At 43.8% G+C, this 25,939-nt stretch overlaps 1 protein-coding gene across 10 annotated transcripts in view; it reads left to right on the top strand.

The window, feature by feature from the left end:
* The window catches only part of SNCAIP (synuclein alpha interacting protein), a 222,656-nt gene that overhangs the window by 2,567 nt on the left and 194,150 nt on the right, over window positions 1-25,939 (top strand). For 3 of the 10 annotated variants that reach the window (XM_076065653.1, XM_076065629.1, XM_076065591.1), the window contains exon 1: window positions 1,160-1,654. The exons of 2 other annotated variants lie outside the window; for them this stretch is intronic. The gene's annotated coding sequence lies outside the window, so the exon portion shown is untranslated. Of the gene's footprint in view, window positions 1-1,151; window positions 1,655-15,527; window positions 25,851-25,939 lie in introns of those variants that run through there. 5 more of the 10 variants (XM_032977158.2, XM_032976086.2, XM_076065659.1 and 2 more) reach the window with 4 other exon arrangements.

Below are 25,939 nucleotides of genomic sequence, written 5' to 3'. Positions count from 1 at the left end.
TTCAATAATACCCCATTAACATCACAATTTTCGGAGCCATCAAAATGCGCCTGGAATTAGTTTAATGGTACGTGTTATTTAGCTTTATAGGCACACCTCTCCTTCTCAAAACTTATTGACCACCTTTGTGAGTTAAAAAAATGCAATTGGCCAAAATCGATTGTTTCAGCTGCGCCTAGCTCCGAGCTGGGAGCTCAGGGGTGGTAAGGGTTGGTGGTTGTGGGGTTGTGATTGGGGGGGTCGGTGGTAGGGGAATGGTTCACGGTCGATTGTTGTGGGGTGGTGGTGATGGTAATGGAGATGGAAATGAGATGTTGTGGCTGAAGTAAAGGTGGTGGTTTTATAGTTTGGTTGCTTGGGATGGTGGTGGTGGTTTGGGAGTTGTGGTTGGTATAATCGTGGTGGTGGTTTGGGGTTGTGGTTAGTATAAGCGTAGTCGTGGTTTTGGGGTTTTGGTTGGAATGAGTGTGGTGGTGGCTCGCGAGCTTTGGTTGGGATGAGAATGGTGGTTGTTGTTGAGGGTGATAGAATGAGGGTGATGGTTTGGGGTTGTGGTTAGCCTGAATGTTGGGAGTTGTCCTGTCGTGGTTTGCAGTTGTGGTAGATGGCGTTTTAATGGTTGGTATGGAGGGAGGGATGGTTAGAATTGGGGTAGCGGAAGGGGTTTGGGGGGTTTCAGTTGAGGTGGTTGGTGTTGTGGTAGTTTGAATGGGGGGTGGTTAGAATGGGGGTGGTGGTTTGCATGGGGGTGAAGGTGGTGGTTGAGGTTGGTGGTTGGGGTTGTGATGATGGTTGGTGTGGTGGGATAAGAGTTAATTATAATGCAAGTTGTGATTGCGGTTAGAAGTTTGGTTTGGTGGTTGTGGTTGTCGTGGTTGGAACGGAGGTCAGAATGGGGACGGTGGTTGAGGTTTATGGCTGAGGGTTGTTATGTTGGGTTTGGGTTATGGTGGTTGGGATGGCGGTGGTTAAAATGGGGACGGTGCTTGGGAATTGTGGCTGAGGGTTGTTATGTTGGGTTTGGGTTATGGTGGTTGGGATGGTGGAGAAGGCAGTGGTTCGAATGGGGACGGTGTTTGTTGGGGTTCGTGGCTGCGCGTGGTTATATTGGGTTGTGTTGCTGGTGGTGGTGGTGGTGGACGTGGTTGCGCTGATTGGGATGCGGGGGGTTGTTGGGTGCCTTGTGCCGCGTGTATTGGTCAGATGTCGATCCCGTACGGTCCGGTGCGTGGCGCTTTCCGCAGTCACTTTGCATACCATCCCCAGCAGCGCACCACAGCGCCTCGTTCACACACACACACACCGACACCGACACACACAGACACCGACACACACACGCGCGCGCGTGATCTGCCGGAGCGCACCGAAGACGAGCGAGCGGCACCGTCCGAGGCGCGAGCGAGGCAGCGGAGCGCGCCGTGTGCTTGTAGGGAGGCATCAGAGGAGGAGGAGGAGGGAGGGAGGGATCATCATCATCCTCAACTCAGGCTCTCGGCACGGGACGTGGCATCAGCCGGACACTACAGCGGCAGGCAGTAGCGGCGGCGGTGGCGGCAGCTCGCACAGAGCACACCGAGACACAGTGAGCAGCAGCAGCAGCAGGGGTTGGTGGTTAGGGGGGGAAGACGGCGTCGAGACAGCACGACCGACCATAGTGAGTCTCTCTCCCCTTTGCTATCTTGGCGGCTCTCTTTTGTTGTTGTTGTTGTTGTTCTTTAGAGAAGAGTGTGTCGCGTCGGTGTGAAGCGTTTGTTGAGGATGGGAGGGAGATGTTTGCCGTAGACTGTGCGACTCCTGCTGTGCGACTCTTGCTCGACCGTGCTCACGTGTGCGACTCCCCATGTAACTCTGCCGTGTGACTCCGCTTCACTGTGGTGCTGTGTCACTCTGTGTGTCACTGTGTGTGTCACTGTGTGTGTCACTGTGTCTGTGTGTGTCTGACACTGCTGTGTCACTGTGCTGTGTGACTGTGTCTGTGTGTGTCTGACACTGCTGTGTCACTGTGCTGTGTGACTGTGTCTGTGTGTGTCTGACACTGCTGTGTCACTGTGCTGTGTCACTGTGTCTGTGTGTGTCTGACACTGCTGTGTCACTGTGCTGTGTGACTGTGTCTGTGTGTGTCTGACACTGCTGTGTCACTGTGTGTGTCACTGTGTCTGTCTGACACTGCTGTGTCACTGTGCTGTGTGACTGTGCTGTGTCACTGTGTGTGACTGTGTGTGACTGTGTGTGTCTGACTCTGCTGTGTGACTGTGTGTGTCTGTGTGTGTCTGACTCTGCTGTGTGACTGTGTGTGTCACTGTGTGTGTCACTGTGTGTGTCTGACTCTGCTGTGTCACTCTGCTGTGTGACTGTGTGTGTCACTGTGTGTGTCACTGTGTGTGTGGGGAGTGATAGTGTAGTGATAGTGTAGCGGTTAGCGCGCTGCGCTATGAACCTGGCGACCCGGGTTCGATTCCCGCTCACGGCCAACACCAGTGACGATTATCTGAACCGGTCCCGGGCCTCCCCTAGGTCGACTCAGCCTCAAATGAGTACCTGGTGCGGTGTGTAAACATTGCCACTAGGGAGACAAAGGCGGTCGGGCGTGGTGCTGGCCACCCACCCCCTCGTGTACTGTTCCGGCCTTCATAGGTGCTCGCTAACAGCACTTGCCCCTACAGTCTGTTAAGGCTATATGGGGGATCTTTGTCTTTATCTTTGTCACTGTGTGTGTCTGACTCTGCTGTGTCACTGTGTGTGTCACTGTGTGTGTCACTGTGTGTGTCACTGTGTGTGTCACTGTGTGTGTCACTGTGTGTGTCACTGTGTGTGTCTGACTCTGCTGTGTCACTGTGTGTGTCTGACTCTGCTGTGTCTGACTCTGCTGTGTCTGACTCTGCTGTGTCTGACTCTGCTGTGTCTGACTCTGCTGTGTCTGACTCTGTGTGTCACTCTGTGTGTCACTCTGTGTGTCACTCTGTGTGTCACTCTGTGTGTCACTGTGTGTGTCACTGTGTGTGTCACTATGTGTGTGTCACTATGTGTGTGTCACTATGTGTGTGTCTGACTCTGCTGTGTCACTGTGTGTGTGTCACTGTGTGTGTGTCACTGTGTGTGTGTCACTGTGTGTGTGTCACTGTGGGGAGCGATAGTGTAGCGGTTAGCGCGCTGCGCTATGAACCTGGCGACCCGGGTTCGATTCCCGCTGACGACCAACACCACCGGTGACGATTATCTGCACCGGTCCCGGGCCTCCCCTAGGTCGACTCAGCCTCAAATGAGTACCTGGTGCAGTGTGTAAACATTGCCACTAGGGAGACAAAGGCGGTCGGGCGTGGTGCTGGCCACCCACCCCCTCGAGTACCGTTCCAGCCTTCATAGGTGCTCACTAACAGCACTTGCCCCTAGTCTGTTAAGGCTATATGGGGATCTTTATCTTTGTCTGACACTGCTGTGTGTGTGTGTGAGACTGTGCTGTGTGTGTCTCTGACTCTGCTGTGTCACTGTGTGTCATTTTGTGTCTGACACTGCTGTGTCACTGTGCTGTGTGTGTGTCACTGTGCTGTATGACTGTGTGTGTGTGACTGTGTGTGTGACTGTGTGTGTGACTGTGTGTGACTGTGTGTGACTGTGTGTGACTGTGTGTGACTGTGTGTGACTGTGTGTGACTGTGTGTGACTGTGTGTGTGTGTCTGTGTGTCACTGTGCTGTGTGTGTGTCACTGTGACTCTGCTGTGTCACTGTGACTGTGTGTGTGACTGTGTGCGTGACTGTGTGTGTGACTGTGTGTGTGACTGTGTGTGTGACTGTGTGTGTGACTGTGTGTGTCACTGTGCTGTGTGACCCTACCCGCTGTGTGGCTGTGCTGGAACCCGTCCCCTGTAGCGACAGAGCAACCACGCGCGACGCTCGCTGCGCTGCCGAATCTTCGCCTCCTCCTCCACCTCCTTTTCCCCTCGTTCTTCTCGCTGACTCTCTGTATCGAGCCCAGGGGCTGCCCCCCCTCTCTGTCTGTAACGAGACCAGGGGCTGCCCCCCTCTCTGTCTGTAACGAGTCCAGGGGCTGCCCCCCCCTCTCTGTCTGTATCGAGCCCAGGGGCTGCCCCCCCTCTCTGTCTGTATCGAGCCCAGGGGCTGCCCCCCCTCTCTGTCTGTAACGAGTCCAGGGGCTGCCCCCCTCTCTGTCTGTAACGAGTCCAGGGGCTGCCCCCCCCTCTCTGTCTGTAACGAGCCCAGGGGCTGCCCCCCCTCTCTGTCTGTAACGAGCCCTTGGGCTGCCCCCCCTCTCTGTCTGTATCGAGCCCTTGGGCTGCCCCCCCCCCTCTCTGTCTGTATCGAGCCCTTGGGCTGCCCCCCCCTCTCTGTCTGTATCGAGCCCTTGGGCTGCCCCCCCCTCTCTGTCTGTATCGAGCTCAGGGGCTGCCCCCCCTCTCTGTCTGTATCGAGCCCTTGGGCTGCCCCCCTCTCTGTCTGTATCGAGCCCAGGGGCTGCCCCCCCCTCTCTGTCTGTAACGAGCCCTGGGGCTGCCCCCCCTCTCTGTCTGTAACGAGCCCAGGGGCTGCCCCCCCTCTCTGTCTGTATCGAGCCCTTGGGCTGCCCCCCTCTCTGTCTGTATCGAGCCCCTGGGCTGCCCCCCCTCTCTGTCTGTAACGAGCCCAGGGGCTGCCCCCCCCCTCTCTGTCTGTATCGAGCCCCTGGGCTGCCCCCCTCTCTGTCTGTTATGAGCCCAGGGGCTGCCCCCCTCTCTGTCTGTATCGAGCCCAGGGGCTGCCCCCCTCTCTGTCTGTATCGAGCCCCTGGGCTGCCCCTCCTCTCTGTCTGTAACGAGCCCTTGGGCTGCCCCCCCTCTCTGTCTGTAACGAGCCCAGGGGCTGCCCCCCTCTCTGTCTGTAACGAGCCCTGGGGCTGCCCCCCCCCTCTCTGTCTGTAACGAGCCCTTGGGCTGCCCCCCGGACAGAGCCCCCCAACCCGTTGATGCCCCCTGTGTGTGTGTGTCTCTCTCCGCTTCGTCGTTGTGTGACGGACGGTAAGAGACGCGACCTCTCATCAGGTGTGACGAAGTCCCCCCCCCCCCCCCCATTCTTGAGTTGAGACGCGCAAAGCCCCCGCGGTTGCCCTCTCCTCCTCCTCCTCTTCCTCGGCGCTTGCAAGAGGCGCCTGGGGCTGCGCTCTGCGCCCGTGTCCCCGTCGTGGCTCACTCGCTCAGCCTCCTCGTTCATTGCGCCGGGCTCGGCCGGGATGTGTGTAGTGTGTAATACACACTACACACATCCCGGCCACACTACACACACGTTACTGTGTGTGTAGTGTGTATTGTGTATTACACACACACACTACACACACGGGGGGGGGGGGGGGATCTTTGTCTTTGTATTGTGTAAGGGAATGTTCAGGCTGTTTTAATCTCCACAGCTGCTGGTGCATCACGGGCTCCATTGCAGCGGTTCGGATGCTGACCCAACACACACACACACAAAGTTGGGGTGTTCTGGGCGCTGAATCGTTCAACCTTGTTGCTTTTGTTGTTCCTGTTGTTCGGTGCAAGGGACCGATCTCGACAGCGATGGGCTTCTCATATCTTGCTCCGCCTCCCACGCTGCAGCGGTGTTTGTCAATTCATCTTTGTCCGGTGCCAGTTGCTTACTACTGCATTGAGGTGCTTGACAATGTTGGTGTTTGTCTTGCAAGTTGGTAGACGTGGAAATCATTCTTGCCGCTGGTTTGCAGTCATGGTACGCGCAGGGCAGATGTAAGCTATACCCCCGGTTGAGTTTTATAATTATTCATATTTAATTGGTTTGTTGCCAATACTTTGTTTTCCATACAGAGTGCGACTGAGTCATATACAATTTTGTTCTTTTTTTGTTAGCTTGCAACGTCCAAGTCTGATATATGACCACTGACGTTGGGAGTTTTCCTGCGTGAGTTGATTTTTTTTTTGTATCCAAATGTGTTGTGTTATATAAATATATGCTTGAAATATCTGATAAAATATTCAGCCCAATCAAAGGAAATACTGTACATTATTCCAATACAAACTGCACAGTACAGGTCTGTACAATGTACATTGTATTAAACAAATGTAAAAAAAAATACAGAAAAAACAACATTTTCGTTTATTGTTGCATAATTCTAAAGGTTAGCAGAAGTCTCCCAAGGAAAAAAAAATAACCAGGAGAAAGAAAATATTCTCTGCACATGATATATTGTAATGGTTGGCCAGTGTTTTAATAATACTACAGTACGTCTTCTCCGTGCACAACTCTTTTGGAAGAACAGCCATAGACTGATGAAGGACTGCGGCTGAAATTTTAATTGGCTTACATTTTTTTTATTTTGCAATGTGTATTCCCCTTGCATTCTCAGCGTCTTTTAATCGAATTGAATTCCAAGTATCACTCTTACTTGCTCTGCCTTAAATCTCGTGATGCCACCTGCAGTTGCTGTGCTCACTGCAGGGCATTTTCCTTGTTCACAAAGTGAATGTACATTCCTTTTCTCCAATGGCCACGACTATTTTTTTGTTTGATTTAATAAATCAAGTACACAAGTAGAAACTCGAATGCATGTTAAAATAACCCTGCCAGTAGTCCCTGTTCCATAATTGAATTTACCACAATCACACAGATAAAAAAAAACATTCCCTAAATGTTAATTTTACATAGCAGAACAATAATAATCAGGACTGCATTTAGGGATTTATATACTTCTGCTGGAATGTCAAAGCATATATTTGGCTCCATCTTCTATATGATCGGCTATATGGCACACACACACACATGGGGTGCATTATTCATGGCCCATATTTGCATAGTAAGAGGATTTTCATTGAATTTTATTTTCTCAAGTAATTTATATGGATCGTATGACTGGCATTGGTGAGTAAAAGCACATTATTTCGTACAGGTTCCTGTTTTCATATATACATGTAATAAGCCAATACTTCTAGTTGCCTGTAAATTTTGATTAACCATTTGGTGATTTTGATAACTACCATGGTAACATTGCCAACTCAAGGATGAATGTGCACTTTACATACACTGTATAACCTTATCTATAGGTTTCACTATTGCACGGTATTTTACGTAGACCTTTAATTTGGCTCTTTATGCAAATATATCGCATTGAGCTGTGAGCTAGTGCTGTCACTTTACTGTACATTTCATACAAATGTGCTGTGGGGAAATTTGCAATTAAGGTTTAATGATTTTTTTCTTAGTTGAGTTATTGGGTGAAACAGATGATGGTATCAATCAAAGCACGACATTTATAAACACAATCAACAGTAGACTCATATATACTCTATGTTTATATGTTCTTTGATTTAATTCAGATGGAGTTCGTCTTTATGAGTACATTTTTTAAAAGCATTGTGTAGGACCTTTATGTCGGGGAATGGCTTGCTTCAGTGTAAGATTATTATCAATAAAGTCCATTGAGCAAAACTAGAGTGGGGCAATGACCAATGTGCTTATGACACTTGTTTAGCAAATAGCACCACAAATGTTGCATGATATGCAAATGTCATGCAACATTTTTCGATACAAAATGTTAACTTTTACAGTCGAAGGCAGCTAACTGGCAAACAGTATTATATAAAAAAAAATCGAAATACATACTCTCGTTTGCTTGCGCTAATACTCGAGCTAGTAAATCGTTAAACAATAAAATGATGGTCAGACGATTTCTGCATTGAATTACAGCCTCTTACCAAATAATCTTGGAACGCACCTGAATATCATCACAGCTTGAAAGCTAAGCAGGCTTGAACCCGAGCAGTCCTTCTGGTTGGTGACCACCAATGGGCCATATGTTCGAGACTGCGGGGCTACGTGGTGTACAGCGGAGGGCAGTACAGGAACAAACGATTGTACTATACTTCTATGCTTCCACTTCAATGCTCCCTGCCTTTAGCCCTACGCTGAACAGCATGGTAAAGTATGGACAATTTCCCAACCGCATGGTGTGGGGAAGCCCTCGCCCAGTGTTGGGTTAATCTAGGTACAGTACAATATTAAGAGTATGTAATATTGGATTGTAGCACCTTTGCCGACATCACTGTAGTTCATTGTATTGCTGCAGGAAGTTAAAAACCAAACACATTTGTACTTAGGTATAATTAAAAAAAAACCGTACAGTATGATATAATATGCATAGGATGCAACCAGCGATTTTCACTCATCCGTCATTAACCTTTTCACCTCCCAACCTCAGAATGTAACAGGCACGCACAGCATTCAAGGGGAAGAGAGGGGCATTGACGTCTTGTTCGCACCACAGTCACACACCTTGCAGCCACGAGTTTACGAGCTTAAGAGCAATACTCGTTTACAGACATTTGTCAATCCATTGCTGGATGAAAGCCTCGCCACAGCCTGGGGGTTGTTTGAACATACTTCACTCAGGATCAGTGCGGGTTGGTGTTGGTTTGTGTGTAGGGGGAGGGGGGGCACTCATATTATGACCCTGAAAAATATGTTTGCAAAAGGTGACATTCGCTATACAATACTGCAGTGCTATGTGACATTTTACTCACGGACGTTCAATAGAGACGCTGCCATGGTGTAGCGCTTAGCACACTAGTATTTTAATCCAAATGTCCTGCCAGTTTGATCTCCCCGAGCAGCAGAGGGTAAGTTTCTTAAATCTCTTGCACCATTGGTCCACCAACAGTTGATCGGCAGATTGCATGTGGTTTTGATAAAATGTGGGTAATCCCACCTCTTTCAAGATGCCTCGCAATTGTGGAAGAGTAGGCCAAATACCTTATATTAGGTTTCTCTAGAACTCACTCTAGTTGGAGGCCCTCCCACCAGCAGTAGCATGGGCAAGAAGTTGCATGGCTGCTCCTTTACCTTTTATATACAATAAAATGTGATCACGCAAAATACAAATTAGGGTTGTCTTTAAACAAATATCCCTTACATCAGCAGCCTCTTCGCAACAGTAAATATTGCTGCAATACTCTGATGAGAAACACCATTGTGCAGCAGCACTCAATACCAGCACCAGTGTTTATGTGTTGTTTATACCAGAGATGGCAATGACTTTGGCTGCAGCTCTCGGAGGCCGCTCCTGTAATCCCCTTGGTGGTTTGGGTGTGAGAGTTCCTCTACTTTTGGGAAGAAGAGCACTGTATACAATTTCCAGGTGTGCTTACGTGAACTAAAATAACTGTGCAGTGTTCACGTGTGACAACCTTCAAGAAGCTTGCCCACACCGATGACGTAATGCTCACATCTTCTCAGGAGGTGTTGATGTGTGAAAATGTATTTATTGTGCTGGTTTCTTATTGTTATTAAATTGGTATAGCCACCGGTAAAACCAAACTATACAGAACATCAATTGCGGACGTTTGGCAGAAACACACAAGGCCCTTTGCTGCTGTTGCAAGTCGAGCACCTTCTTCAACAAAGTACAGCACCCTTGTTCAATGCAGCATATTGTCCACACTGCAGGAACAGGTGCTGTATTTAAAATACAGCTGTAGTACCGTATACTGATTGCATATATTTAATAATCAGTGTAAGCTATTTATACAGCATGTCGGCCAGTCAAGTGTTCAGAAAAAAGGAAATGAAAGGACAGATCCACAGATTTAGGTGTAATTTTTTTTTACAAAACAGCGTTTTGCAACAAATTGCGAGAACAATTTGTATTTTTTGCTTCTCTCCGTACTCTCATGCATTTCTTGTATACGACACTGGAAAGTAACAACATCATTTGCTGGTGAAAGCATTGATGAATGATAGTGGGGATGCCAACAATTGTTTAGCACAGCACTTGCTGGGGGGCGCCAGGCAGTCACCAGCCACATTGCATAGGGGGCCCAAAGTAAATAATACGTTATAAAGCAATGTGTAATTGAAATAGCTTCAGGCAGACTTCACAAGCACCATGAGCCAAGGCCCTTTCCTGGCAATATAAAGACCCCCAGGCACCCTCAAAGGTTATGCCATTTGTAATGACCTTTCGCTTGGAAGTCCGATACATTTTTTATTGGATTCCTCCCCCCCCCCCTCTTTATCTTTAAAAAAAGACAAGGGCATCATGTCACAAAGAAGTTTACAAAAAAACAGCTTGTACATAAATATGCCTTGAGCACAGTAATTTCTGTCAAAGACAATTTATGCAACAGACGACAGGCACATCACATGCACGCTTTGGAGTACAATACACTTCACGTGGCCTAACACATTCCATAAAACACCCAGCAGCTGACAGATAAGGCTGACATGTCCATGACCCCTGAGATAGAAATCCATGGACATGTTTACAGGAAATTAACCCTGTTCATTTATTTTCTATGGAAAGCTGCACAGTGTTTGCTTTTTCTTAGAATTAGATTACGCTGAATTAATTTAGAATGAGATGGGGGGAAGGAAAGAGGTTTACCCAGATTTCATATATTATGGACAGTTTTGTACATTGTTAAAGAGGCCTGGTCTAGGCTTCAATCTGTCGAGGTTTAACAACCAAGCCCACGTTTTATCCACATTTGTCCGTGCAAATGCATTCACATTACTTCAGTTTGTCACACCCGGTACAGAATATTTTGAAACACTGGATAGAGCCCCAGGTTAACTAAATGTAGCTTTCAAATTGTTTTTTCTCTGGGAACATAGACAAAAAAGAGTACCGCAGAAGGAATTTTAGTTACCCGTAAAAATAAGTGAAAATGAAAAGACTTGCATTTTGTAAATAAAATAGCTGTTTTACACGTACGCTTGTTAACTTAGTTCAAACAGTTTCCTGCAGGCTGAGCCAGGCCTGTAGTGAATGCGTTTCAGGAAAATGGCAGCAGAAATATATGGACATGTATGCACGAATGTTGAACTTGAGGAAAATACGTTTTTGCACACTTTTCTTTATCTGTTTGACTTTGTGTAATACCTTAAGGATGATAAAGTCAATCGAAGTTACAATTTTCTGAAATATAATATATTAACTTATGATACTGAATTGGATATTTCCATATTGCTTTGCCAAGGCAAACATTTGTGAAAGTTGAAATCTTATTTATTTTTGATCTAGACAATGTGATAAGGTGTGATCGCTCACGATGGTCTCAACTAACAAAATGTGGTCTCATTCGATATAGATCTGGTATATGCTGGGTTTCATTTCAGCTGGAACTATACCGGGATAGAACTCCAGAAATGAGTTATCTGGATCCAGAGCACCTTAGAAAATGTTCCATACGATATTAAGTCCTGGGTATATTCAGAGGCACTTGGTATTTATGCCTTTAAATACATTACAAGCATACGTATTGTTTGTCACAGTTAAGGAGAAGCCGGCTACAGAGAGAGTCGACATTACATCCCCTTCCCATATCTGTCTCTCCACGTAACAAAAATACAAGTATTCTTTACACAACATAATTGCCCCACGGCCTTCTGGGAGTTCCGTCATTTCAGCAGTATTGATTCAGCACCACCAAACGCTGGACCGGTTTTGACACGTCTCATATTCTGAGTGAGGCTTGCTTTAATCAATGCTGGTGACTTCCGTGCGGCTTAAACGCAGCAAGTTGGCACAGCAGGGAGCACAGGTGGTGCATCTGTCAGTCATCTCAGTAACCCAAAACACTTGGGTCTGTCCCATGACCCATCAGCAGTGAGCCTTCAACATTTCATGTGGACTCAAAGTGCACCTAACCTGGCACAAGAACTGTGGTGACATCACTGCCACTGAGTGGCGATTGGCAGCTGTTGTTATTGGCAAGGATAAGGGTCCTAGTTTGATTAAAAAAACATTATGTAATGCATAACACAAAATAATAATGTGCGTCGTTGTAGAGAATATGAATAACACGTTAAAATGAGTGTCGTTATGGATGTATGATGGAGATACTTTGTCTGCTTTTATATTTTTTTTCTTATATTCTCCACAATGACCATCACGATTATTTTGTGTTGGAGTATATATTGTAGGTGAGAGGTGACAAGCTTTTGAGTTGAGTAGGGGATATGTGAAGGTGTTTAAGTAGATGTGGGGCGAGAGCTCCAAAGATGAGCTGTGCAAGGATATCAAGTGTGAATGAAATTGTTCTGTTCTGCGATGAAAAAGGTGGTCCCCGTTAAGAATTAATTTTAACGCTTTCCTACTAAAGCTGAAATCATTAAATATTTATCTACATTCTTTTGCCTGTCTTGTCGTGATGGGGCGATAATAATTTTCGTAAAGATGATCCAAATTTAACAAGATTTTTGTACAAAATGTGTGTTACTATTAGGGACTTACCATACAGAAAACAAGGGTAAATTGAACCAAAGATTGCACACAACCCGGGAGTAAAACTGTAGGTTAAATATAAAAAGCCTTTTTTCTCACTGGATCCTAGGGTGGGTTCAAATCCATGCAAGTATATTACTTACCGACAACCTTGATAATACCGAAATAACCAAAGAGTAATAGCTGTAGTGTAGAGACAAGGAGGGAGGTAACTGAAAGACGACGACAATGATGAGAATACTCATACTCTTTGTTTTTTTCGGTAAAGCCACGTAGGTAAAATGAAATTTAAAATAAAAGAAGACAGCTAAATTAATCTTGCTGTGACTGTTCTACCTGAAGACGGAAGCTTGTGTTGCCTCCGAAACATCGTGATTGAATTTAGTTGTTTTCTTTTATTTTAAATTTTATTTTACCTACGTGACTTTACCGAAAAAACCAAAGAGTATGAATCCTTGCAGTCACGAAAGCTTCAAATCTAGAATGATGAGAATGGCTGCGAGTGTGGAGTCATTAGGGCGAAAAGCTTCACGCTGCATTCGAACAGAGCCAAATATTTACGAGGTCTCTATTATGATTTTTACAAAAGTAATTCTGTCTGGAATTAACTTGTGCTTTACTAAGCAGCACAAGCTGTTCTCAAGCAAAGCGTTATTCCATTATGGTGTAAACAAAAACATTTCATTGATGCTACCTTAACCAAATGATTTATTTCACCATTGCATCAATAAGAGTTGTGATTGTTATACCAAGTACTGTAGATTTACGGATTCAGTTTTCACGAGGTACTTTTTAAAAATTATCTTATTATCTGAGGGGTTCTTTTCGACATTATATTGACTGCTTTTTTTTAATAGTTAAAAGTAATCAAGCTATTTTTGTCCTAACCTAACATTTCTTGGAAAGTCAGTTGTGATTGATGAAGGCGTTTCAACTTGTTGAGCCTCCAGCGATACGTTCCTTTCACCTTGTGATTTAGAGCATACGACGAATGGAGAGTACTGTCATCTGCAAAGGCCTGTGTGAGATAGTGGGCATGAGATAATAACAGATACGGCAGAATAAATGCTTGAGGGACAGTAGAGTTTATAGATAACGTGTCAGATTAGTTACCTTTTACTACTGCAGATACTGAAATGACCATCCAAGTGAGAATAGAGATATAAGCTTTGTGACTGAGGGTCAACATCAGCTTGGCTTAGTAATGTACGCTGCCAAACACAATGAAAAGCATGAGCGAGGTATCAAGTGCGATGATTATATATATACATTTGCTCACTTCTGAAAGCGAGAGCCCAAAGGTGAGTCACGCATTCCAGCGGATCACCAGTCGAGCGTGCCTGATGAAAACCACACTGCTGGTCACCCAATAGGGACAAATGCATTCAAGGGTTGTATTAGTTTTTTTTTGCATCCATAATTAATGCATTCCTTTACACAACATTTACATCGCAGCAATTTGGTAAGACTTTCCTCGATGCAAGGAGTCTCACATTTTCGTTGTTGTTTTGAAACCGGGAGGACTCCAGAAAATGTCCCGGAACAGCGGCACAGTGGACGTAGCGCAATTGCCTACTTACACCATCACCCTCTAGAAAGGCCCCTTCTATAGGGTGTTTGGCCTACTCTTCCACGGTGGCCGGATGTTTTGGAAGAGGTGGGAGTACCCACACTTGACCCCACCGTCGGTGACCCGCTGATTGACAACCCATGTACCGTATTCTGTTGGATGGACAGTGGCATGGGGACATTTAAGAACAGGCGACCTCTTGCTTGCAAGTCCAGTGCGCTGACCATTATACCACGTAGGTTATCGTATGTGCAGGTAGTAGAAGAAACCTGGAGAGAACTCATGGATACATACAAGACGGGATTTTAAGTACTATCAAGGACTGTTAAACCAACCAGGGCCAGATTACCTTTGTCTAACATGGCAGGGTAAGTACTGTATGGCACGTCTTATCTTACGTACTGTGTAGTTGGTGAAGGGAGTTGCTCTTAGGCAGAGTTTTGCACTGCTTCGGAACTCTCGACTTTGGTTCAACAGAGGAGCCAAAAATACAACGTTTGCGTTTGTCTTGGCATCGTAAGTTACTGAACAACTTTCCAGTGCTGTGCGGAGAAAGACGTTTTTACAACAAGTTGTTGGAGACAGCCTTAGCAGGTGCCCAGGAAGTGTCAGAACCGATGAGACATGATGCTGCCCTCTCGCATTTGAGATTCATAAAATCGTGCCTCTAAGCTTACCCAGGGCTGTCATTGATCTTTCCAGGTCAAATCAAAAATACTGACGACTGTGTCTAATTCTACCAATACACTTACACCCCCAACCACCATCAAACAAGCCATGGCCGGCACTAGGGAAATGAAGGAGAGGGCCATGCATGATCATTGTAACGTACCAATGTGCCCCAACGAAGAAGGTTTTCCACCGGTGTGTGCTACCCGTCAATGGCATACGAATGAGAAACATGATCTTTAACAATGAAAATGGAATTAAAAGGAAGAAAAGTGTGCAAAGAAGCACGGAGGAGATGCACGCTTGGAATTACATTGAGAGACAAGGAGAGATGACCACGTGCGTGAGAGAGCATAGGCAGGTTAAGGTATCATTCAGGAAGCTATGAATACTAGTGAGTGGTGCTTGGGCAGGACACATCGTGGCCAGAAGGGATTATGCCCAATGGTAAACAATAACGATGGAGCAGCAGCCAAGGCATTGAAAACGTCCGAGGTAACGTCCGCTATAGAGGTGGATCGATATAATTCGTTTGTGTGCAGGCCTTAGGTGTTTGATTAATATCACGGAATCGTGAGAGATGGCGGTGGCTTTGGTGACACTTTCATCCAGCAGTGGATTAAATATAGTCGATGATGACAAATAACGTTGGCTTTTGATTCGGTTACTGTAATGAGATGACTTCACACCGCATGCGATGTCATGAACTGACTTCCCGACATCATCACCATGAGAGAAAAAGGGTGTTTTTTTAATTTAGGCTGCCGTATTATTTCTGTGTTTTTGTGCAATGTTTTGTTGAATTTGCCATTGTTTGCCGTAGTTTAATTCCCTAATAGCAACAAAACATTGTTTACAATCATTGTGTTACATTTGGATCATATTTGACATAAGGATCCATCCATTGAGTACGTACGCATGGAGGGGGGTAACCCAAATGCGTACGCTTACGTATGGGGGGTCTACTGACAATGTGCGTACGCATAGGAAACGGGGGTGGGGGCGGCAGTTCTATAGGATTCGGGGGGTGGGGGGGGGGGTGCGTCAGGCGTACGTACTCAGGGGGGGGGGGGTGTAAAAAGTCCGCGTGCGTACAGGGAGGGGGGGGTCAAGTTTTGACAGATTTTTGCGGACCTACTCAATGGATGGCCCCTAAATGATCATCGGCCCCCTCCACTACTGACAGGTAGAATAATATAGATAATATATTGAATGGTTTAAGCATTAGTTGGAAAGCGTCAGATTGATTGATTTTTTATGAGTGGCCCTAAATTGTGACAAATTATCTTATTGCCGGGTGTGTACATTTATACATCTCTACATTTCGCCAGTAGTGTATGCCAACAATGTGCATTTAAGTGAAACTAACCCCCCCCCCCCCCCCAAAAAAAAATCACATGTTACTGTGTACGAAAATGGATGGTAGGTCCTAAAAGCAATCAAGCAACATGAATGGGGAAAGATCAGACTTTTCTTATACGAGATAGCTGCGGTAGGGTGATAATGATCACATAGTTGCAGCTTCTCTGAAGTCTTATAGAAGACACCATCCTGGGAAATAGCGGCTGTCTTTTTACTGTGGAGGTAAAACCGCGAGTTAAAGGTTTATATCAATCACGAACACATTTTTTTAGAACAGGAGGGGGTGGGGGGGGGGAAGGTTTTCCTGAGGAAGGCGTGCACCAAGAAAAATGTCAATCTTCCTTCCACATCTGTCTGTTTGATGTAACCCCATTTGCGCTCCTGTCGTCACAGCTATTTTCGTCATAATGGACCCCTGCTGTGAGTGTTATACTGGCGCTGGTCTGGGAAGGCCTCTATTCTCCCACCCGCACAAATTAAATGAAAACTCTGAATTCCAATGACGTTCTGATAAGCCGATACGTTACAATGCCAGTGCCGCAAAAATGTCAGAGAGAGAGAGAGAAAAAAAAAGAGTGAGTTTTCATTTTTTTTAAATTCATGAATAATAACTTTTAAATATATGTAGAAATACATAAAAATTTATAAACTTTTTTTTCCGGTTGAATGGCTGCCTCAGCTGGATGCTCTCTTTGCTGGTGGGAACAGCTAATGTGCTTAAGCTGCATGTGTCGCGTGTATGATTGGCACTCCACAATGATGGTGCAGTAAAAAAACGTATCGTGCTTCCAGCTTCCTTTTCACGAGAACAATACGCATGTGATCTGCATATAAATTACAAAGGCACGTGGTCCCCAAAAACAAGAGAATTAAGACGTATCACGTAAAAATCCATTTTGATTTTAGGTTAATTTCACGCTGTCCACTTTGCAGAGATTAACTCCGGTGAAGCACTACTGCTCTTATGCAGGACATGTTTTTATAACATTGATGGCTCTCAAATAAAGTGGGCTATCGAAGCACCAGTTTACAAACTTCACTCTTAGTCTCTGCAGCAGCATTCGTGTGTGCGATATTTAAATTGTGGCCCTGTGTGAGTCAGCCGACATTAATGTTGTAATGTTTTAACGGTTATCATTTTAAACACCGGCTAAATATACTTTGGCTTGTTGTAAGTTGGAATCATAACACTGATGTATATTGATATTTGATCACCCTGACTGGTATGTAATAAGTCCTGTCGTTTTCTTGCTACAGATGGGGTTTTTAGCGTGCAAATTTCGACTTTTCTCAGTTATACTCGGGCGTTATTGCACATTATGCATTTATTTTCTAACGCCGTCCATGCATGTGCTTGTTTCGCTTTGCCCGTGAATGTTCATGCACATCTGAGCACAATCACTTATCCAACAGTCGTTGGGGTCACGGCCCTGTGTGGGACTGCTGTGAGCCTTCCACGTGTTCACCCGTATATGGTACCACTATTTAATTAAAAAAAATCCTTAACTCAGTGTCAATTAATCACCTGCTGTTATTTTGTGTAATCAAATGCTACGTTTAGCGATGTTAACCGATACCTTTTAAATGTCTCCCAGCCTATTAATAATAAACTCTCATTCTCTTCTGTTGCCCCCGTGGTATGTAACTCCATTCCCCAATTTATCCGTGCTGTTGACTTCCCTACCCCTTGTTCATGAATATACTCACGACCTTACTTTTTTGCCTCTGCCTATGACTGACTGCCTCTCTCTCTTAAGTAAATAAGCCCCCTGTTTTTCTAAAGTGCACCGAGATACGGTTGCATTAACGCGCTATATAAACCCACATTGTATTCTATTGTAATGCTCCTTAATAATAATCCCACAACTTGTATTCAAAGCCTTACAATAACCTCAATCTGAAAGTCACCATTGCGTGTATATTCTTTAAAACACTGAAAATATCTCCAGTCGTGGGCCATGCTCTAAGTTTTGTCTGTGATTCCCTGACTTTTAAAACTCCTCCACAGGGGTGCTCAGAGACCGGTACCCATTTGTCCACAAACTTAACAAGTACAGTACTGTAAAAAAAACAAAGGTGGATAATATAATAAAGTAATGAACATTTGCGGACATTTAAAAAAAACATTATGAATGTTATTGTAGAACCAAACCATGGTTGTAGTAGATTGTCTAAACACGCTGTGTTACTGTTATTCAACTGGTCACTGCAACACCTGTTTCACATAACATACTGCAATCATTGCTGAACCACAGGGAATGTTTGCTCGCAAATTATTGGAATGGTAATAAATATGCAGCATTTACAAATTCAATTGCCGACTGTGCGTTTCAGGAGAACTCTGTTAGTTTTTAAAAGAAGGAATATTTATAACCTTCATTTGATTGTTCCCAGGCCAGGGTGTGTACGCAAAGGAATGATCCATAACATGTCTTGCCATTGGGCACGCAAAATGCACAAATAATGGGTGCCTTGTGCACAAAATAACTTGGGAGAGATTTGATGCTTGTGCTTATCTGACGTTTTTTTTTACTTGTCCTGCAGGTGGCCGCGTTTAAGTATTCAAAGTCTCGTTATTTTGCAACAGGTGTGGTTGGGTGTGCGTGGGCATTCGTTTGAGATGCTTGTTTTCCTGTTCACCTCTCAAAGGGCCTTTTTAATGTATCTTTTTAGTCGCGTAATCTCTGGGGCTCGCAAGTCTCTTATGGCTTCCATGTGTTTGCAGTAACGTGGTGGGTATTTCATCTCTTTCTCCACTCACCGCCGGGAGCTCTCTCTGACCAGCAACTGCCATTCCCATTGACCACGACAGGCGTGAGAACTGTGCATATCCTTGGGAATGCGCATCAATTTTCCACGTGTCAACTTTGAGGATTATTTATGTCACATTGCTACCTATCATGGGGCCCTTACATCACTTTTGACTTATCAGATTGTACTTATTGTAAATGTACTACCCTTTTTATTGTACGGTTCTCTATATCTTAACACTGAATATATATGTATATTTTTAAATAACTTTAGCAGCCGTTTAGCCATATATGTATCCATTTAAAAAAATATATCCTTTGATCTCGCTCATGAATGTTGAATGCTTCAGCTAAAGCATTACATTCCTGTGCAGTCAAATACATCACCAAACACGTGGAACTGCTAAAAGTACTGCGTAGCAAACGATTTTTATTTGTCCCTCAAAAGCCCTTTTGGGCATTCACTTGCTAAGCAGTGCATGTTTTTTTTTCCCAGAGAGATAGCCCAAGACAAATGGTGCAGTCACCACGGTGATTGGGTCAGCCCACTCCTCTGTCCACAAATGCCAGGGTCATCGATTGGGGTCGGGTCATGTGACTGGCCTCAATTGATCCTGCAGACTGTCTTGGTCATCGAGGAATCTTTTTGGGTGTCTGCTGTAGTAAGCACGACCTTTTGTTTGGTTGCAGTTGATTGCGTCCAATTTTTAAGTTCCAGTGTCACTCTTTGCCACAGTCCATTTATTGAGATTTTTGTTGCAGAATTCTTGGGCATTCCTCAATGGCTCATATATGATAAATGTGTGCGAGGGCATTTAACTGCTTTGTGGTGAATTATTGACGATGAAGAAGAATGTTGTGCAATTTCCCACCTGACATTTAGAGCTATTCTGTTTTCATACCATTGCAGATGTTTCGAGCTGGGCATTTCTTGAGCTGCTATTTGTTTCAAACAATGCCAAATGTAAAATATAGCTGGGGGGTTCCTTGATGTAAAAAAATCTCACCAAACGTTCAAACACTAAAGTATGGCATTTAGGCCCAACATTATTGAAACATGATAGCAGAAATCACTGGAGATTTCAGTGTTCTCTACTGCACTAGCAGACTTGAGTATTTAACTTGACAGATTAATTATTTAACTGGCGTAATATTTTTTCTCTCTCTCTCTCATGACTTTGCTTGAGTTTTTTTTTTGCCAGCAGTGACCCAGAAACTAAATTGCAGAGAATTAAAATAGAAGTACTGAAATTATCCTTACACAGATTTTTGTGGATGTCTGCAAGTATGTGTAAATCCTGCGACTGAATTTGTCATCTAAAGGATTGAATCAGTATTTGTTTGCATTTTTTACTCCCTTAAATATAATGGATTTGAAATTGGCTTCAAATTTGAGGCGGCAAACAGTAGTTCAACATTATCACTACAGACTGGTTGAGCTGCTGTATGCAAAGCTGATGACACAAGGGAAGACGTTGGTGGGTATTTTTGGCAATACGACTGTCACATACCTCCTGACCTCTGAATTAGCAATGCACTGCATTGTCCCAAGGGATAAGGTGCACATTTATACCAATACAAACTCGTGCAAGATGTGTATTGCCCAAACTGCAAATTTAAACACATTTCCTGCTTACATTAGTTTAATTTGTATTTTTAGTTATGTCACAACATAACAACCAGTGTAACATTTATTACGGAATGGGGTACCATAATTTATGTTTGGCCCATTCCAGCAATGTAGTGTATTAGAATGATAACCAATTTTGCTAGTCTGGCCTTTTTTAAAATCAAGTGTAAGTACTATTAATCATCTAATGGGTCTTTTGGGACATGCATACTTGAATACATTTCAGGCCAGTGGTTCAGCTCTTTTTTAATTTACTGCAACATTAAGAATGATCAGCATTCCACTGGCTAGATGCCCACGTGCTAAATGTGTGCTCTGTGAGTAAATATTACAAATTTGGAGAAGTCCTCGTGTTGTACAAGCATTTCAGATGAGTATTTCCCAGAGAGCCGAGGTGACATATTGACATATGGCGGGGTATTATGCGTCTTCCACGAGGCTGACCTGTGTATGTACTCTTAATCTCCTTACGACAGCTGCGCCGTAATTGGCCAGAAGGTTGGTTAAGCCTCGGTTAGGAGACGTTCATCCTGGCTGTAATGAGGTCGGTGTTCCCAGATTAATTGCTTGGCTTTCAAGATTAAAGCACCTACAGTTTAAACTCCAAAAGTGAAGCATTTTAAGTTCACCGTTTATGAGTTTGATATATATTTTTTTTATATGCATCTATTTTACACGTGATATCATATGTGTGTCCCGTAGGCTAAGTTTTAGGAAAAGTGGCTTAGGTGTCAATTTTAATCCTCTTGCTGACAAAAGTTTATTTTCCTGTTTAAGCATTTTGAAATAATTCAATGTCGGTTTCAACTTGACATCACGAGGCCTTGGCTGATGTACAATCAAGTAAGGAAGTGCTTCTGCGTTTATAATCCTACCAGAATTCAGTGTTTGCCAGTTTTCTGCACTCACATGTACATTTGTATTGTCATATTCGTTTGTTGTGTTCCAAAAATGTAGTTTATACAACATTATTTTGTTCTATGCTAAGTTGTAGTTTTTGCTATTACTTGTAAAGGGTTCCAATAACTGATGTTTTGTTTTGCCTTGGCTCTAAACTAGCAGGTGCTCCAATTTGCAACTCGATCCATACAAGCGCCAATGTAGAAATATTTTGATGATGTGTATATAAAGTGCACGTACTGGATTGATGCATTTAATAGTGAAATTCGTTAAATATCCCAGTCTTTTGATCTGTTTATAACTAAGCATTCTCTGTATTATTTTTTTAAAATTAGGTGTACACCATTTCATATCCATAAATATGTACGCATTATTCAAATAGTACATGCGTAAAGTAGCCTGTGTGTTTGTTTTTTCAAAAGCTCGGGAATGATTGCCCATTTTTTACATTAATCTAGGGCATTTCACCTAAATAGTGTCACTATGTTGACATGTGTGTGAAATGGGTGTATTTAAAACTGAATTAAAACTAGTTTATACATTTTAATTCACTTCTCACTTCTGTGATTTATCTTAAGTCATCAATGAAAGGCATTTAATGTACTGTTCCAGACTAGGTTTGATTCTAAGTTAAGTTTTTCCTCCAAATGACAGCATTGGCTTCTGAATTCAGTCTCACGTCAGTGCCCCGACGTCCCTCACCATTTTCCTTAGCCCCGCAGCCATCCGTGCTGTCGACTCCTCGCCTCTGTCTATGTCCAGGCTCAAGACCTCCCTCTTTTCTCTTGCCGATAACTGACTATCTCTTTTCCCAGAATATGCTCTTTTATATATGTGTTACAGTCCACGTTATGCACCTGTAATGCTGCTGTTGTACAGCATCTGGAGATGATGCAGTTATATTTAGAATCTATATAAATAGGAATTGTATTGTCTTATAATACAGAGCTCAGAAATTGCTTTCATAAACACCGCCGGGAAAGTTATTAAGACATTTTACATATGTATAAATATAGATTTTCTCTGGCAAACTATTGCAAACATAATCCCGTAGGTTTTTGTAATCTTTCAAAGATACAAAACGTAGCCGAGGCTTCATGAGTCAAGCTAATCACTGGCATTGACATTCCTTGTGAGCATGTTGACATTTGGGTGTGTTCAGAGGAAGGAAGGCTTACCTAGTGACGCCGTCAGTGGCATATAAACCAAGTGTTGTCTCAGAAAACAACCGATGGGTAATTGAAACCTATATTTTTGAGTTTGCATGGTGAGATTGTCAGTCGCATTAAAGAGAGGCCATTGGTTGTGTAACCTCTGTGGCGTCTTGGCACATCCTACCAAAATTCTGGCCAAAAGCTGGCTAAGTCCCTCAGAACAATAAACTGGAAGTCAGTTGAATCGTTGCCAAGAGTAAAAAAAAATGCTTGTTAGCGTCACAAGGTTTAATACCGCATTCACTATTTTGTGTTTTTTTTTTTACACAAAGTACAATACGTTGTTGTTTGTCACATTTGTATTGCCATGAATTTTAAAAATGATCAAGCATCTCAATATTTTTTTGATTGAGGAGTTTGTTCTGTGCTTTGAATGTTGGCCCAATTCCTTGTTCTGATTATTTTTACACGTGGAAGGAAATCAGGTAATAACGTGCATAATACAGTACAGGGGGTTGTGAGAAATGAATCAAGAGATGTATTGTGTGAGCACGGTAGGATGTGATGTCTACATAAACAACTGTTCAAGAGTGGAGATGCCATCCATATTAGGTTTTTTGGGTTAGATCACGTAAATATAAATGTGTCGTTAAACCCGCTACCACCGACACAGCCAATTAGCAAGGCTTGTCACGTAAGCAAAACATGCCAATTTGTTACTAGTTCAGCACACCGGTGTGTTGGAGAGTAAATCCACAACATTTACAATTACAACCAGCCTCATCAGGCAAAAGGCGGATCCAACCCAAAAAAACACTATTATGGATAATATTGGTCACGAAAGCCGGGAGATACTCTTTGGTTCTTTCGGTAAAGTCACGTAGGTAGAACAAATAATAGATCACGATATTTCGATCGCAACACAAGCAATTCGCATCAGGTGAGACAACCACGGCAGAAAACTGCCGAAAAACTGCTTCAGCAGTTTTCTTGCTGTGGTTGTCCCACCTGATGACGATTGCTTGTGTTGCGATCGAAACGTCGAGATCTATTATTTTTTCTACCTACGTGACTTTACCGAAAGAACCAAAGAATACGGATCCCTGCCATCACGAAAGCTTCAAATCAAGCTGGAGATGTCAACCTTTGTATTATAAGATGCTTATTTGAGCCAGGAGCAACGTCCGTTTACTGATTTGGCCAGATAGTTTGTCTTAAATAAGCAAATTGGAAAATACATTATCTGGCCTTTGGCTAAATATGCTTGGACTTTCAGGGAAGTATAGGGTAAGCAACTTAGAAGTTGAAGATACAACATGGCCACAAAGTGTGCAGGATGGAGGTGGGCAGATTTAATTGAGAGAGGCATTGTAGTGGCACCCAGAGGATAACAATCAAGGGGAGACCAATAGCCAGATATCAGAACCTTGTAAACGCAGGCCACGAAGGTCAGGGGGTGTTTTCATGATGACCTCTGGACTTTGAAGGAAGGCAGAGTGCCTAGAGAAAACCCAAGCATTTGAGGCTATCGCTTTTAAATGCCACACAGATTTTCTGTTGGAAGCTTTCTTGATGTACTGCCACATGCAGACACCTTCATATCCTGCAGGTAGGTATCTTGTGCACATCACAGTTCCATATGCGCATTATTCGCCAAGGATTTTACTCATTGCAGGTGTGTGTGAGGTATAGTGGGGAGAGGTAGTGCAGTGGTTAACACGCTGTGCTATGAACCCCCGGTAATCCGGGTTCTATTCCCGTTTACGGCCAATACCGGTGACGAATATCTGTACCGGTTCTTGACCTCCCTTGGGTCAACTCAGCCTCAAAATAAATACCTGATGCGATGTATAAACATTACCACTGGGGAGACAAAGGGGGTCAGGCATGGTGCTGGCCACCCACCCCACCGTGTGCCGTTCCGGCCTTCATAGGTGCTCGCGAACAGCACTTGCCCCAACAGCATGTTAATGCTATATGGGTGATCTTTGTCTTTGGTGTAGCAGCCCCGCAATCTCTTGCTGATGCCACTGCTGGTGGAAGGGCCTCCAATAGGGGGCGCTTTAGTGAGCGCCTCTAGAGAGTAATTTGGCCTCTTCTTCCATGCTAGCCAGGAGCACCCACAGTTTATACCACCGCGTGTAAGCTGCTAATCAACCGTGTTGTACCCACTTACACCGCTGGATTGACAGAGCGGGTGAATTCAAGGACTTGCATATATATTTTTACTGCCGTGCCGGGAGATACGACTGACAATCTCTGGATTGCAAGCGCAGTGTGCTAACCATTCTACTATGGCAGCATCGAGAGGGAAATGAGTACAATATGTATTAACCATTTGTTACTGTCGTATAAAGCACTTTTTTTTCCAAATATGAAGATACAATGAAGCGTCACTTCGCAGTGATTTTAAATATAGCGTTATAACCAATGTAGGTTTTCTAAATTTGTCATTGCAAATAAATGTGTAGTGGACTGTACATTTATATTTCATGTCAGAAATTCACCCGTTACAGTATACAGATGTACAATGAGAGCAAATAATAAATAGTGCATGATAATAATGCTTACATTTTTAAAGGACACGTATAAAGTCCTTTGTGACATGAGATGTAATTGTCCTTTGTGGTCATAAAATTAAGGTGATTTTAATTCCATTCAGCATGTGAAAGTTTGAGGAATTTAAATAGTGCACTGTAATGGTATTTTACCTCCAAATCAAAGTGTTTTATTTAACCTAAGAAGTAATCTTTGCAGTGCCAGCAAAAGTGACAGTCTTTAAAAAAAAATCCATGCTGCTCTAGAAGGGACACTTGTGACAATTGATTTCTATTTAACATTGACACATTCCATTTCATTGATGAAAAGGACAAGTGACATTTTGAACAAATGTACTCTACAGTTGTAACTGTGAGCCACACGATACATTGTTGATTTATTTTCAAGTACAATAGAGTACTACATTTTAGTGAAATTCATCTATTGTGGCATCCGATATGTCAGTGTGGATTTATTTTTGTTAACTCGTAAACAATAGAACTATTAAACCTACATTGCAAGAAATATGTTCAGTGTGTGCTCACACTTCGAGACATGTTTACTACCAATTACAATTCTCTTTACTACTTCTTTGTGGGGCATTTAACAGAAACGGCATCATGATTGTCAAAGGAAGGGCATTTAGAGACATTCCCACTACTTTGTAATGCAAATGTGACAGTTACATTATAACAGTTGATTGGACTTTATGTTGAACTTCTTTTGCACCGTACGCAGGTAACCATATGTGCTAATCGGAGGTGCGGGGGAATGGATTTCGTGTATAATTATCAAAACAAAACTTTGTACACTTATTTTAAAATCGAGGTGTTTATTTGTGTCATTTGGGGACAGCATTAATATGCTTGATATAGCCTCAGGCAGGACCGCCCAGACGGCGGGGCAAAGAGAGCAATTTGCCCTGGGCCTCACACAAAAGAGGGCCCTCACAAGGGGCCTGGTTTTTTTGTTGTTGCTAATGCGTGGGGAGAGACCCCCACGTGGCATTCTGCCCCAAGGCATCCAGGATACTCCGGGCGGTCCTGGTTCCCTCAAGGTACGTTTCAAAATCTCTGAGCTTAAATGTAACGACAAGCCAGTAATGTATTCACAAGTATGCCTTTCATATGATTTATAACGTTAGAA

The sequence above is a fragment of the Petromyzon marinus genome, chromosome 1 (genome assembly GCF_048934315.1).
Source record: "Petromyzon marinus isolate PM22_M1 ecotype Great Lakes invasive population chromosome 1, UKy_Petmar_22M1.pri1.0, whole genome shotgun sequence".
NCBI classification, from domain to species: Eukaryota; Metazoa; Chordata; class Hyperoartia; order Petromyzontiformes; family Petromyzontidae; genus Petromyzon; species Petromyzon marinus.
This window is presented reverse-complemented; position numbering and strand designations above follow the sequence as displayed.